The 16,236-nt window shown below is 41.7% G+C and overlaps 1 protein-coding gene across 3 annotated transcripts in view; it reads left to right on the forward strand.

Annotated features, from left to right (window-relative positions):
* The first annotated feature begins 257 nt into the window (after nucleotides 1–257).
* LOC120940644 (ovalbumin-related protein X-like) overlaps nucleotides 258–16,236 on the forward strand; it is a 42,633-nt gene continuing 26,654 nt past the window's right edge. The window contains exons 1-2 of one of the 3 annotated variants that reach the window (XM_040353619.1): nucleotides 258–396; nucleotides 1,689–1,806. The gene's annotated coding sequence lies outside the window, so the exon portion shown is untranslated. The remainder of the gene's footprint in view (nucleotides 397–1,688; nucleotides 1,807–16,236) is intronic. The other 2 variants (XM_040353621.1, XM_040353618.1) reach the window with 2 other exon arrangements.

Raw genomic sequence — 16,236 nt, forward strand, 5'->3', positions numbered from 1 at the left:
AACAAGCAATGATGTCTTGAGTAGGGCACATATTCTGAGTTGGCATCACTTCATTCAGTAATGAATGCTATTTACAGAATATGTCTTTCCTATAAATTGCTTCAGTATTTCCTCCACCATCAACCAGTCTCCTCACTGGTTTTTATTTGCTTCAATCAAATTCATATACCAGGAGGCTTTCCCAAAGGTATTTGTTAGGGAAAGTCAGTCACAAATTAATCTAGAAGCTGGAAGGGCAGGATATATCCAGTTTGCACCAGATCTACAGAAACTGGATGACTAGAGCTGTTCAAGCAGGTTTTTCCCATCCACTGAAACCTGCGAGATTTAGCTAGAGGTCTATCAGGGAAGGCTGTATGTTGAAACTATGCCTAAGTGATCTGCTAAGGCTGAACGGTGAGTATCACCAGTGGATGGTTGTTGAATGATACCCTCAACCTTTTTGATTTTTGATAGATAATCCTGGAATTGGGCATCACACTGGTGTTCCATGATATCACATGATGATTTTGTGCCTTTATCTGCTCCTAAAACTGGCAATGAAACTCTGAAAAGAGAGCAGACATTTTCATGCCAATACAACCTGTGCCCGAAACCTTAAGAGCTTTGCCCTCGGGTGTCTGAGCAGTCCATGTTATAATTTCCTGCAAAAGCACAGGAAATTTAAAGACAAATGAATGGTTATGCATTATCTAATGTTCTATGGGGCAATCTGATATAGTGGGCAGCAGTATAATGAGAAAGATGGAATAAGAAGCATAGAATCGACTTAAAGGGGCCCAGTATAGCTGGAACAAACAGCCCATTGGCACACACAAAGGTAAAAAGATTTAGTCATTAGAGAAATCTCATAGAGCCGTGTACAGTCTCTCACGTGGGGAAATTTCTGGAGGGAATACTACTCTTGCTCTGCAGTAAAGAGGTTGGTACATAGTGGTCATCAAAGTTGGGGAATGAAAGCATTGTGTCTATATTGATGTCCCTGCCTACTTCTTGTAATACATTTCATTTCCCTATTCTGCATCTCCCTGTGCCAGTTCCTATCTTTTGTCTGGCTTGTCTAAATCTTTCCCTACTGGCCTACCCATGTCTGTGTGGCCTGAATTTTGTCTTTAATATTTCTTAGTAATGTGTCTATCTCTATTTATGATTGTGTTTTCATACATCCCTACTGCCTCTACATGCCCATGTGTATTTATGTGTCTCTATATGAATGTAACCTACTTACTGTACGTACAATATATGAACACTTTTATATCTACCTACATTAAGCTCAACAATACTCTTGTTGTTACAAAATTCTGGTTATTTTTATTAACACAATGCATAATAATGTTGCTTTACTGAAATAAAAATAATATTCAAATTAAAATTAGAAAAAATTAGAAAAGAGGAATGCTGAATTGCCGCATGAATTTAAGCAAAGAAGATTTGCAGTGTAAATTTCCTATTGTATAATTAGTTATTTGAAATGCAATCAGACATGTTGCTTATGTTCTGGAAAAAAAGGATGATTTTTAAATGCTAACATTCTCTTACTTAATGTAAAACACCAATAGCCTATACAATACAGTAAAACTGTTTGGCACTGTGTTAAATGTTCAGACACGATGTCATACTTTCATTAGGAACTAAGTGTACTAAAATATAAGACATTATTTTATTTATATTGTCTTATGTAATAATAGAATATTGCTAAACCTATCATCGCTGCTAGGACAAAAGGAGTGGTCAAACGCTTTTAATGTGAGCAATGCAACAGCATCTTCTACACTTTAAACATATCAACTCATAAAGAAACAACTGGTAAGTATACCCATTGCTAATAAATTTCAGACTGTGCTGAACATCTGGTAGACGAAAACCTGAGAAGGTTTTGCAGAGCTGCTGACTAATTGATACTAATTGTTACAAATTGATGTGCTTACTTCATAGCTATTGTTGCAAATATTTGATTTTGCTTTGCATGTTACTGCATATGTTGCAAAGAAGAAAAAAAAAAGAATGTAAAAATGTTTTTTTTTAAGAGGATTTACATTTTAGATGTAGTTTCAGCTATTACAAGCAGTTGTTAACATGTGCCTTTTCCAAGCATGCTTGTATTATGATGTCGGCACACTCTGATCATATTCTGTACTAAGTGTTTTATACATTATGTGCAATCTTTTTTTGATATCAGAGGCCTTGCAAGAGGCCCCCCATAGCCAGTTAGTTGGCCATCACTGATTTAGGCCATGTATGTTGTTGGAAGGCTATAATGTAAGCCTGCATGTACTATTTGAATTGCAATAACTTGTAGTATTAGTTAGAAGAAAAAAACATGACCCTACCTAAGAAATTGGGGACTATTTAGCAACCAGCAATTGCTGAAACACTCTGTTCCAGAAACATGCTTGTATATCCAAAGCACTTGTATATCAAAGCATTTTTTTTACAGGGTATAAAAGAGAAGAGAGGCCCCTCTAAGTGTAACAATACAGTAAGTTGCTAAATGTTGTACCTTCATTAAATGTAACCATATTGCTACACTTAGAGGCTCCTCTCTTCTTTTTTTATACTCAGTTGGGACATGACGCCACTCTTATATCAAGACATCGCTTGTATATTAATGCACAATTTATTAAAACATTTTGCTTTTCTTGCAAAACGCTCTCAAACCAAGTTACTCTCAAACCATGGTTTTACTGTAATGTACAACATGGCATATAGTATGCAAGGGTCAGAACTGTAACTAGTGTATACATCACAGAGGTCAGGGCTGTTCCAAGTACAACATAGAGTACAGTGGTCAAAACTTTGTAACATAAAACATAGAGTATAATGTGCAGCATTCAGGACTAGGGATGAGCCGAACACCCCCCCCGTTCGGGTTCGCACCAGAACCTTCGAACGGACCGAACGTTCGCACGAACATTTAGAACGCCATTGCAATCTATGGGACTCGAACGTTCAAATTTAGAAGTGCTCATTTTAAAGCCTAATATGCAAGTTATTGTCGTAAAACAGGTTTGAGAACCCGGGTCTTGCCCCAGGGAACATGTATCAATGTAAAAAAAAGTTTTAAAAACGGTTGTTTTTTCTGGAGCAGTGATTTTAATGATGCTTAAAATGAAAAAAATATTGAAAAATTCCTTTAAATATCGTACCTGCTGGGTGTCTATAGTATGACTGTGAAGTGGCACGTGTTTAGAACTGTCCTTTCACAAAAATGAGATTACTATAAGAAAAAAGTATTTTAAAACTGCTTGCGGCTTTAATGTAATATCTGGTCCCTGCAATATGGATGAAAATCATTGAGAAAAATAGCATGGGTTTTCCCACCCCCCCTCCCCCCAGGTCATTACCAGCCCCTTTGGCCCTATATACTTTGAACAGCAGTATACAGGCGGTGCAAACAAGACAGGGACTGTAGGTTTGTTGTTAAGTAGAATCTGTTTGTAATTTTGAACTGGTACTTTTTTAAAGTGTAGCTCCAGCCATAAAATCTATTTTTAAGCTTTTCTGAAAACATAGAGAAGGGTTATCACCCCTGTAACATTTGTTTTGCTGTCTGTGTGCATCTGTTCAGAAGATTGCAATTCACTTTCTGTCCCAATGACAAATGATTTTTTGAAAATGTTTTTTTTTAGTGAAACAAGGATTGGTGATAAAGCATCAGTGGGCAGGAGACACCTCTTACAGAAGAGAATTTCCCTTCCTAGGGGTAGATTTCCTCTCACTTCCTGTTGTCTCCTTCTGTTTGCAAGTAGGAGTCGTTTGTAAGTTGGATGTTTGAAAGTAGGGGCCTGCCGTATATACTCTGCATAAATTTGGGCCCTAGGTGTTGGTGTTGCCACAACACTGTAAGCCCTCACAGTTAGTCTTGGTGGGCGCTGGAACGCCCTGCTGTGTGAACTATTATATCAAGAATTGTAATTACATGCCATTGTTGAACAGTGGTAGAAAAATTGGGTCTTTGGTGCTGGTGCTGGTGCCACAACACTGTAAGTCCTCATAGTTACTCTTGGTGGGCGCAGGAAAGGGCCCTGCTGTGAAATAATAGATCAATAATTGTAATTACATGCCCCTGTTGAAAAGGGGCAGAAAATTGGGCTTTTGTTAGTGGTGGTGGTACTGGTGCCACAACTCTGTAAGCCCTCACAGTTACTCTTGGTGGGCACAGGAATGGACCCTGCTGTGAAATATTAGATCAAGAATTGTAATTACATGCCCCTGTTGAACAGGGGCAGAAAAATTGGGCCTTTGTTGGTGGTAGTGGTGGTGCTGGTGCCACAACACTGCAACCCCTCACAGATACACAGTTGGAGCCCGCTGCAAAGTATTGCATCAAAAATTTTAGTTACACGCCCCTGTTAAACAGGGGCAGAAAAATTGGGCCTTAGGCACTGGTGCCACAACACTGCAACCCCTCACAGATACTCTAGTTGGAGCGCAGGAATGAGCCCGCTGCAAAGTATTGCATCAAAAATTGTAATTACTCACCCCTGTTTAACAGGGGAAGACAAATTGGACCTTATGGCACTGGTGCTGGTGTCACAACACTGCAACCACTCACAGATACTCTAGTTGGAGCGCAGGAATGAGCCCGCTGCAAAGTATTGCATCAAACATTTTAATTACACGCCCCTGTTAAACAGGGGCAGAAAAATTGTCCTTAGGTGCTGGTGCCACAACACTGCAACCCCTCACAGATACTCTAGTTGGAGCGCAGGAATAAGCCAGCTGAAAAGTATTGCATCAAAAATTGTAATTACACGCCCTGTTAAACAGGGGCAGAAAAATTGGGCCTTAGGCACTGGTGCTGGTGCCACATTACTGCAAACCCTCACAGATACTCTAGTTGGAGCGCAGGAATGAGCCCGCTGCAAAGTATTGCATCAAAAATTGTAATTACACGCCCCTGTTAAACAGGAGCAGAAATATTAGGCCTTAGCCACTGGTGGCGGTGCCCAGAACCAAAAAATTTCTAAAAAGCTATCAGCATGATCATTGAGGAGGAAAAGGATAGTCACTCAGCATAACAGGATAGTCACTCAGCATCAGCATAAGCAGTCTTGAAGGGATCTGACATTTAAAAAAAGAAATATTCAGTTACATCAGCATCAGGTGCTTGGTAGCTGGTGGTGATCCAAGCCTGATTCATTTTTATGAAGGTCAGTCGATCGACCGAGTCGGTGGAGAGGCGCACCCTGTGATCGGTTACAAAGCCTCCAGCAGCACTGAATGTGCGTTCTGAAAGAACACTTGATGCAGGACAAGCCAGTAGCTCAATTGCATACTGTGCAAGCTCTGGCCAGTGATCCATCTTCAAGACCCAGTAAGCCAGAGGATTTTCGGTGGGAAAGGTGTCTAAGTCTGACCTTGCCCCTAGGTATTCCCGTACCATGTAAAACAGACGCTGGCGATGGTTGCTGGAACCGGTCATACCTTGGGGCTGCGGACTAAAAAAATGTCTGAACGCATCGGTCAGACGGACACCTTCTCCACCGCTCCTTCTGTGACTGACCGAAGCCTCAGCAACACGTTGTCCAGGACCAGGATTTTGTAACCCTTCCAGTCTCTGGGAACGTGTTGCACAGACCTTTTGCAAGACAGTACACACACCACGTAGCTTTAGGTGCACACTGCAGAGGACAAAGACAGTACACCACGTGAAAGTACTTGCAGCAATATACCTGCCTGTAGTATTAATATGAGAAGATCCCTGCTTCTAGGAGTAAATATGAGAAACACCAGCTTTACTTTAGGTGCACAATGTGCAGAGGACACGGACAGTACACACACCATGTAGCTTTAGGTGCCCACTGCAGAGGACACAGACAGTACACCATGTGAGAATACTGCAGCTAGCACAATCACCTGCCTGCCTGTCAGTAAATTAGGAATAGCGGATCTAGCTAAACTATACAGTGTATAAATATATATACAACACCTGGGATGCATATATATCCTCTACACACTGTAACTTTAACTGACTAGCCTGCCTGCCTGCTCTATCTACCTTCAATAAATTTCAAGTGCACTTGTAGTTTGCACTTGTAGTTCAAAGTGGATTTAACTTTCGTAAATAACTCCCAGTGTGTACCCAAAGCTTTGCACACCGAGTGTGACAAAAGTCATTCTGTGTGGAGGGATTTTTTAGGCACAGTTATACGCAGTCTATACTATAAATTTCATATGTATAAAATCATCCAAATATTATTGTATACATTTTTAAAATACACATAACACAGACATTAATGGTTGACACAAGATGCTTAGTCCTCATACAAGATCGATCATATTTCCACACTCTATGTTCCACAAGACATCATGAATTCCAACAGATCGTGTAAAGTATGTATGTAAAGTACTTTGCAGGATCTGTTGGGATGTGGAGTGTCACAGCGTTTCGTCAGGGGAAAACAGGGCAGGTTTCCCCTGATGACGCTGTGGCATGAAATGCGTTGGGTGGGGCCAAAAACGTGTGATGTGATCACTATGTGATTGCCTTGTATCTGCCTGAGCAATGTGAGTACCTTTTCTGGTTTAATGATATAATAATAAAGATGTACTAGCGGTATTGACGCTATGTGAGTCCTTTATTCCTTTTCCCTGTATGATGGCTTTCTGAGTTCACTTTGGAGTTGTGGCGATTACTAAGTGATTATTTTATACTGAGACCCTGCTGACCATACTTACATGATTCAGAGACTCAGGATAATAATTTGAGGCGCCCTATGCACTGTTGATCTCTGTAATTGGGATCACATCCGTCTGGTAAAAGGCTTTACAGTGGTCATGGGCATGCATGTAAGGTGCACTTCTTAGTCTCTTCACATGGTTAATTTTTTGGTGGAATCTCTGTGAGAAGATCTACCTCAATGTATTCATAAAGACGTTTCATCACAGTTGTTCTGTTACAATATGCACTGACCACTTTTAACTCACATTTATGAACATGTAATGGTTGTTTTGCTTACTGTATATACACATAATTTTGTCGAGTATACCATAAGAAGCTCACTATTTTTTTCATATGTAAATGGCTGCTGAGTGCCTGGGAGAAGAACCAATATGCTGGCAAGGCAGAGGAATTGCTGATGTGCCAAGCCTGTACTATGTACAGCCCAATCACCGGATTAACACCAAAGAACACATTGAAAAAAGCAAATTGCAGGTGGGAACCTGAAACTATGAGGCCAGGAAATATTCATTTGGTTATATACAAGAAGAGAAATTGCAATGCAAATATCTTGGACAAAGTGGGACTCAGAATACTTGACTTGTTGGTTATTTTTTTGCAGCTCCAAATGGCAGCTGATGCCAACTGCCATTTGGAGCTACACTTTCCAGCCACTGTATAACATTTGTGCCTGTTGTCTCCCAAATTTACAATCTCATTTCTGTGATGAATCCTGTATTATTTCTCCCTCCTATACTGATACATTTATGTGGCTATTCTAATTATTAGCAGCCAATTTCTACCAATCACACACATAAAGTCTATGGGCCGGATTCAGAAAGAGATACGACGGCGTATCTCCTGATACACCGTCGTATCTCTGAGTTCCGACGGTCGTATCTATGTGCCTGATTCATAGAATCAGGTTACGCATAGATATCCCTAAGATCCGACAGGTGTAAGTGTCTTACACCATCGGATCTTAGGCTGCAATTCCCGGCTGGCCGCTAGGTGGCGCTTCCGTATTTTTACACGACGAATATGCAAATGAGGATTTACGCCGATTCAGAAACGAACGACCGCCCGGCGTTTTTTTTTACGTCGTTTGTGTTCGGCTTTTTCCGGCGTATATTTACCCCTGCTATAAGAGGGGTAGCTAATGTTAAGTATGGCCGTCGTTTCCGCGCCGAGTTTTGAAATTTTACATCGTTTGCGTAAGTCGTTCGCGAATACGGCTGGACGTAATTTACGTTCACGACGAAACCAATGACGTCCTTGCGACGTCATTTAGAGCAATGCACACTGGGATATTTTACGGACGGCGCATGCGCCGTTCAAACAGAATGTAAAAAACGCGGGGTCAACCAAAATTTCAATAAAACACGCCCCCTACATCCCCATTTGAATTACGCGGCCTTACACCGCAACACATATGTTACGCCGCCGTAACTAAGGGCACAAGTTCATCAGAGATACGTTACGCGGGCCGGACAGATACGTCATTGTATCTGAATCCGGCCCTATATTTTGAATGTTTTGTGAATAATTGGGGATATGTGGATGGGAGGGGGTAAATGTTTTTTTTTTCCAAGTTAAAATAAATTATTTTGGGGTGTTAATAATGTGTTTAAAGCCAAGCTAAATATAAAAGTTAAAAAATTAAATTACACATTGAAAAAATCATGGTATGTGTATAGTGTATCTGATGCTGTCTGTGAAAATTGTACTGTTCCCTCACACCCACTGTCACCCTCTAAGTCACATTAAAGTGACCTTCTCTCAAGTGTACAATATAAATACAAACTTTTTTGCTTTGTTAAATATTCATGGATTTCAAGCAGGATTCAATGAACCCCCTGCGAATTGAACATAGGCAGATTTGCTCAACCCAAGTGTTCTGTGGTCAGTGTTCCCTTACATTGGTGTACAGTGGTTAATGTGCCTATTTTTGGCGATTATGTTGTCCTTTTTTTTGTTGGTTAGTGTGAGTCTAATTTAGAAGTCAGAAGTCCTTATTGGTGGTCACTGCAGTCCAACTGGTAGTCAGAATGCCCTAATTGGTGCTTAGTGTGCCATTGTGTGAGATTACCAACTGCAGGGAGACTGTCCTCAAGCCTCCTGGGATGTGTGATATAATATTCCGGGAGGCTGTGGGTGCCTCACCTTGTTAAAGAGAAGTGGAAGTTAATTCAAACATCACCACAAAAAGGCACTCTTTTCTGAAAAGAAAAAAAAATGACATAGGATTAGCTAACAGGGAAGAAGGTTCAAATTAAAGAAAATCTGGAGTATAGTTGTTGCCAGCTTCCAGTTCTTTCAAAGATACTTGGTTCAAAGATTTAGGGAAAGCAGCAATCTCTGTCTCCTGATGCCACCTCTGGGATGGAGGGGGTGCAAGCTGTGTCCAGATGGAGGGCTAGGCGATGTGTAGGCAGGTAGTGATCATTGCAGCCCTAAGGGAAGTTTGGAGTTAACTGCGTTCCCAGGTTTTTCTTGAATTTTTTTCTTGGGTCCTGGATCCTGAGGGGAGGAGAGGGGAGACTTAACCACATAGTCGGAGGGGGATGCTCTGCCTAGTGTTGTTGCCAGAATCTGGATGGCCGTACACCTGCCGAAGCCAGAGTTAAATCCCAGATATGGACTCAACCAACACTGGACTTTACTAAAACAGGTAGGCTGGGGCAGCCACAAAGCTGTAGTTAGGGAATAGGCATGTTAGGGAATGTCTGCACTTTATCTTGGACTGTCCATTGCCATTGTCATCATGTTGATTTTTTTCCTTAAGTAAAGCCTCTGAAACTTTGCCTTTGCCTGGTCTCAAGCTACTAAAAGGGTGCAATGTTGGTAACCGGCACATACTGTATAGTCTACGGCTTGGGTCATTAAATCATTGGGGTATGAATACATCAGTACAAAGATTTCATACAATGTGATGATGCAGAGTTTACCAAGGGTAACAAAGGTTTCTTTAGCAGTCTGTCATAAAGTGTGTCCATGTGGCAGATGAGATATCCTCTTGCAGTGAGGGAGATGTTGTTGGCACTTCTGTCGCAATCGGTCTCCCATAGCATTGGGAGCAGTTCTGCACCACCAGGGCCCTCATCCTGTATGGTGTAGAGAGAAAGAGTTAATTGTGCAGGCTTGGAATCTGCGCTAGGTGCATGTGGAACCCCATACTGAGAAATGAAAAACTGCCGCTCCAAGTGAGTGCACTAAGCAATCAATGTCCTCTCAGAGACCGTGGGTGCCGGCAATGCACGAAGCAAAACTCGGAACAGAAAATATGGACGGCCGCACACCAAAAAACCTTTGAAAGGTAGCCTTTAATGGTAAAAAAGCACTACAAAACACTGCTGTGGGGTATGTAGCTGACGAGTTTCACACTGAGTGTGTAGTCATAGCTAAAACAAAATGAAATACATTCCAAATATATACAATCACATGATCCACCGCTGCCTGTGGCAAGCCATCGCTAATTGTGTGTAATCAATCAATTGACAGCGATGGTTATCTCCTGTAGGGGTGGACAAATGGATGAATAGACCACACACACTGAAAGATCAAATAAAATGGACTTGTAAAAAATGAGACTTGAATAAAATCTAATAAAACCAATGTGCATATATAGAATCAATATACGTGTGAACAAACAAAGGAGTGTTTTAATGACACAAATCTGTGATAAATTAAACATTGTTGTGTATGCATGTGTATTACAACCCACATTATGAAATCTCATAATAAAGTCAGTTCATTATATATATATATTCATTATATATATACATGGCAATAATAAAGAATTGATTAAGAATGAATGTGTGTATATATAAAAATATAAGTATATGATAGAATACTCAAAATTAATGTGGTAAGAATAAAAGGTGATGAAAAAAACACAATAAAATTATTATTTTTTTTTATAATAAAACCCAAGCATGTAAACATGATGATAATGATAGTAATATATATGAGTGCATACTCATAGAAAAGCTTGAGTGATAAATAATAATAATGTGAAAAAAATATATATGTGTGATTGAATTGTTCATTTATCTATTTACTTAGTCATAGTGTGTAAACCATAAAAAATAATGTCACAATATGTGTCTAAATAAGTGTAGATGGCTAATATGTATATGTGTGAAACATAAAAAAGAAAATATATATATATAAGAAAAATCTATCTTTTATTTTTTATTATTATGAAAAAATACTACGATCAAATAAAGTAAAAATAAAAAACGTTCCTAAACATAAGAGGTGTTAAAATGTTAAAAAGATCAGGCTGAAGCTTGATGTAAATATAGATGTCAGTGGCCCAGATTCATAAAGCAATTGCGCCTGCGTAACCATAGTTACGCAGCGCAATTGCTTACTTGCCCTGGCGTAATGAGTTCTCCTGATTCAGAGAGCTCGTTACGCCGACTGCAGCCTAAGATATGCGTGGCATAAGGCTCTTATGCCCTCATATCTTAGGCTGCATTCTTACGTTGGCCGCTAGGTGGCGTTCCCGTTGTGGTCAGCGTATAGTATGCAAATTGCATACTAACGCCGATTCACAACGTTACGCGAGCCCTGCGTATGCAGTTTACGTCGTTTGCGTACGTCGGGTTTCGCGTAAGGCTGCACATGCTAAAAGCAGGGGCAGCCAATGCTAGGGATACCCGTCGTTCCCGCACCGCGAGGTTTGAAATTTACGTAGTTTGCGTAAGTGAATCGTGAATGGCGCTGGACGCCATTCACGTTCACTTTGAAGCAAAGTATCTTTGTTTTGCCGGAGCAACCTAGAAGTTACACTGCGTATCAATAGATACGCCAGCGTATCTGCTTCGTGGATCTGGCCCATGGACTTTAGTGAATATATACACCGGTATGCCAATGGAACCTCAGAGAAATAATCATTTTCTTTACATATCGACATTGACATCTATATTTACATCAAGCTTCAGCCTGATCTTTTTAACATTTTAACACCTCTTATGTTTAGGAACGTTTTTTATTTTTACTTTTTTTGATCGTCGTATTTTTTCATAATAATAAAAAATAAAAGATATATTTTTCTTATATATATATATATTTTTTATTTTTTATGTTTCAAACATATACATATTAGCCATCTACACTTATTTAGACACATATATTGTGACATTGGGCCAGATTCACGTAGAGCGGCGCATATTTAGATCGGCGTAACGCATGTCTATTACGTTACGGCGGCTCAATTTTGTGACCTAAGTCCCGTATCCACAGAGTATTTGCGCCCAAATTTGCGCCAGCGTAACGTAAATTCCGAGGCGTAAGGCGGGATAATTGAAAGTGGGAAGGAAGTGGGCGTGCTCCATTGAAATGAGCCGTGACTCCATGCAAATGAAGGGCCGGCCGTACTGCGCATGCGCGCATGAATATGCACCTCACTGGGCATGCTCAGAACTCGGTCCGTCGCAATCAGTGAGATAGGAACTAGTCCCGGCGTACTTAGTGAGATACGCCCTGTGTATAAATAGGCCCAGACAAACGCCCTTCCATTGCAAAAGTACATCCCTGTCTTCCCCTTCCTGAAAGCAAGGTGCCTTTGTTCTGTTGTCTGTGGCTGTGTGTTGGTTTGTGTAGGAGTGTTTTAGGAAAGATTTATTGGAGAGTGTTAGAGGAGTTTGTATTAGTTTTTTTTTTATCTGAGTGTTTTTTGTGTCTGTTTTTTCTGTGTGGTTTTTGTAGTCTGTATTAGCTGTCTGTTTGTGGTTTTTGTTTTTTGCTGTCTGATTTTTGTCTCTGTTTGTTCTGTGTTTTTTTGTCTCTGTTTGTTCTGTGTCTTTTTGTGTCTGTTTGTTCTGTGTGATTTTTGTGTCTGTTTGGTGCTGAGTGTTGTGTGGTGATATGGCACCAAAGAGGAGAAAGCTCAACTTCTCGGTGCGTGAGAAGCAAATACTCGCTAGGGCCATCACCCGATATGGGCGTTTTTTACATGGCCCTGAGAGCCGGGACACCCCCCCGGCCAGGAAGAAGGCGATCCTTCAGGAGATTACTGATGAGATCAATGCGGGGGGGGGGAGACGAGGACACCCAGTAGGATAGCAAAGAAGATCAATGATCTGAGGAGCCTGGTCCGTGATAAGGTGGCCAAGATTACTGCGCATGCCAGGGGCACTGGCGGGGGACCACCTTGCACCATCAGGCTGACTGAGGAGGAGCGTGCGGTGGCCCAGTGCTTCCACAGCCAGCAAGTGGTGGGCCTGCCTGGCTTTGACTCCGATGAGGCCGTGAGGACAGGTAAGTTTTTTTTTTTTTTTTTCTATCTGGTGAGTAGCATGTGTGGGTGGGGGAAGGGAATATGTGCCAAGTGTGTGGATCCTCCAACCTGTGTATGTTTTGTGTCATCCACAGATGGCCAGGAGATTGCTGGGCCATCTGGCCAGTCTGCTCCATCCCCCGGACATCAGGCTGCTGAAGAGCCCCAAGAAAGGCAGGAGTCCTCAGGGCAGGGGAGTGGCCACAACTCACCTCATGAGGAGGTTGAGGGGGAGAAGGTGGAGGGGGAGGTTGAGGAGGATCGGTTTGACCTTGCCAGGGAAATCCTTGGGTTTTTGGATGTGGCTCCCCCTGAGGCTGGCAGCAGTCAGGCCTCCATCAGGGGTAGCCCCTCCCACTCCTCTCCCAACAAGGGGGGTCCCCTCCTCCCAGGCCACAAGCCTCATCTTCAGGCAGAAAGGCCACCCAGAAGACCAGGGGGGTGGCCGAGTTTCTGCCTACAAATCTAAGGAGGGACCAGGCCCGTCAGACCCAACATCTGGGTCAGGTCACCCGGACTTTGGCCCAGATGGAGGACAGCCTGTCCGCCATTAAGGACTCGGTCAATGATTTGAGCACGAACTCGTTGGCGGTCATAACTTGCTTTTGTGACCTGCAGACCGCCACAGCAGGCGTGGCCCTGGAGGTGAGTGCCCTGACCCAGGCTGTCCAGGCCAATACCCAGGCTGTCTAGGCCAATACGGCAGCCCTCACTGTGGGCCTGAACAGGATAGCCGTGGCCTTGGTGGGCAGGCCAGCAGGTGTACAGACACCAGGGGAGGCTCCTCCTTCCCCTGCTCCCCCCCCATGAGTCTCCCCTGAGTGGCCGTGGCCATGGCCGTGGCCGGCCCAGGCATAGCTCACGCCGCCGTTAATGTTGGATGTACTTTTTTTATTTTTTTATTTTTTTTTAATTCTACTGTGATTATGATTTGTTATATTTGTGTGAATGATGTATGAATGTGGGGGTGACATTCCTGCCAGAAAAGGGGTGTCACCCTCATTTTTGGTGGAGTAGGGTTCCCCAGGACCAGGGAGAAGTGATCCCAGGTCCATGTGAATGGTGTATGAATGTACAGTGACATAATTGGAGCCTTGGCGGGGCGTTGCTGCTCCCTAGTACCGTGCGGTGTACTTCGGTCTAATCCAATTCGATGTGGATGTGGGGTGTGTGTGCTAGGGACCACAGTGGTGTGCATGCATGCATTCTCATTGTGCCATGATTAATGTGTGTGTTTACTGTGCAAAGATGCCTTCTGCGCGCCTCTAAAGTCACTAGTATAGCTATGAGCATGGATGCCCCTGGCATGTTGGCATACAGATTGTTGTCCTGCAAGTGTGTGTGCTCAAAAAAAGCACGATGTGCTTTTGACCACGAAACGCGTCGGGAGGACTCCACTGTCGCCCCATTTACATGCAAGAGCTCTTTTACTTCCAGCCAAATGTAAGTTTGTTAGCTGTGAATAAACATGTATTTTTTCTTTTATACGGAGTTACGCTATGTGGCCACTTCTCTTTATTTTTCTCTATGCACCACTAACACACTGAGCCAATTGGTTTTGGGATACCAACATCAGTATAGCTTCCGGCTTACTCCTGGGGACCTATTCCATATAAGGACCTACCCACCAGTTGGACCTACGCTTCCTGCCAAGGATTGCTGTTTGACAACCGTCATATAAAGCCTTGACTGACCTCTTTTGGCATATGCCACCAGTGGTCAACAAGTTCCGGTAAGCCTGCACTTTTTCCGGTGATGGGATTGTCACGTTAAAGGAGTCACGCTTTTTCTATTTATTCACCTTTTCACTTGAATGACTTGTGGATGTTGATGAACTTTGCTACATACCTCGGATCATCACACTTAGGAGTTTTTGTTGGACTTTGTTTTTATGTTTGATACCACCTTAGGTGCATCAGTTCACGTGCCAGTTGGCACTGTTGTCACCCCTCGCTACAGAGGAATCTCACATGTTTCACAATTTGTGTCTAACATTTATTAATGTTATATGTGTTTTATTTTTTACTATACACATTTTTTGGTATTTTGATATTCATTTATTAATTTTAGCGCTACACATACGTATTTTTTTGGTTGTTTTGCTTTTTTGAATAAGCCGTGTCAGCAGCTACCATTTACGCACACCTGGCAGCGCAGGGTATCCACTCTCTAAGTGTGTGTGCTCAGCTCGTCCCTAACGGTGTTGCTTTAGCTGACCTGTACACGGCTGGTGCAAAGTTAAGGCACCTTTTATAAGGTGTAACTTTACACTGGGAAACCAGCAGATGCGCACAGGGCGTAGCCTACGCCGCACAAACGTAATTTTGTGGATCGCCGTATCTCCCTCATTTGCATCTTTGCCTAGCAAAACAATGGTGTGTCTAGCGTATTTTGCGCTCCAAGATGCGCCGGTGTAATCATTGTACGTCGGACGGAAAAAAATGGTTTTCAGGCGTATCTCGTTTTGAGGATACAGCGCTTAGATAAGCGTGGCGCATTTTTAAATTACGCCGCGCATCTCTAGATACGCCGGCATAAGTGCTTTGTGAATCTGGCCCATTATTTTTTATGGTTTACACACTGTGACTAAGTAAATAGATAAATGAACAATTCAATCACACATATATATTTTTTTCACATTATTATTATTTATCACGCAAGCTTTTCTATGAGTATGCACTCATATATATCACTATCATTATCATCATGTTTACATGCTTGGGTTTTATTATTAAAAAAAAGAAAAAATGTATTGTGTTTTTTTCATCACCTTTTATTCTTACCACATTAATTTTGAGTCTTCTATCATATACTTATATTTTTATATATACACACATTCATTCTTAATCAATTCTTTATTATTGCCATGTATATATATAATGAATATATATATAATGAACTGACTTTATTATGAGATTTCATATTGTGGGTTGGAATACACATGCATACACAACAATGTTTGATTTATCACAGATTTGTGTAATGACACTCCTTTGTTTGTTCACACGTATATTGATTCTATATATGCACATTGGTTTTATTAGATTTTATTCAAGTCTCATTTTTTACAAGTCCATTTTATTTTATTTGATCTTTCAGTGTGTGTGGTCTATTCATCCATTTGTCCACCCCTGCAGGAGATAACCATCGCTGTCAATTGATTGATTACACACAATTAGCGATGGCTTGCCACAGGCAGCGGTGGATCATGTGATTGTATATATTTGGAATGTATTTCATTTTGTTTTAGCTATGACTAAGCACTGGACATCAGTGTGAAACGCGT

Source organism: Rana temporaria, chromosome 5 (assembly GCF_905171775.1).
Source record: "Rana temporaria chromosome 5, aRanTem1.1, whole genome shotgun sequence".
Taxonomy (NCBI): Eukaryota; Metazoa; Chordata; class Amphibia; order Anura; family Ranidae; genus Rana; species Rana temporaria.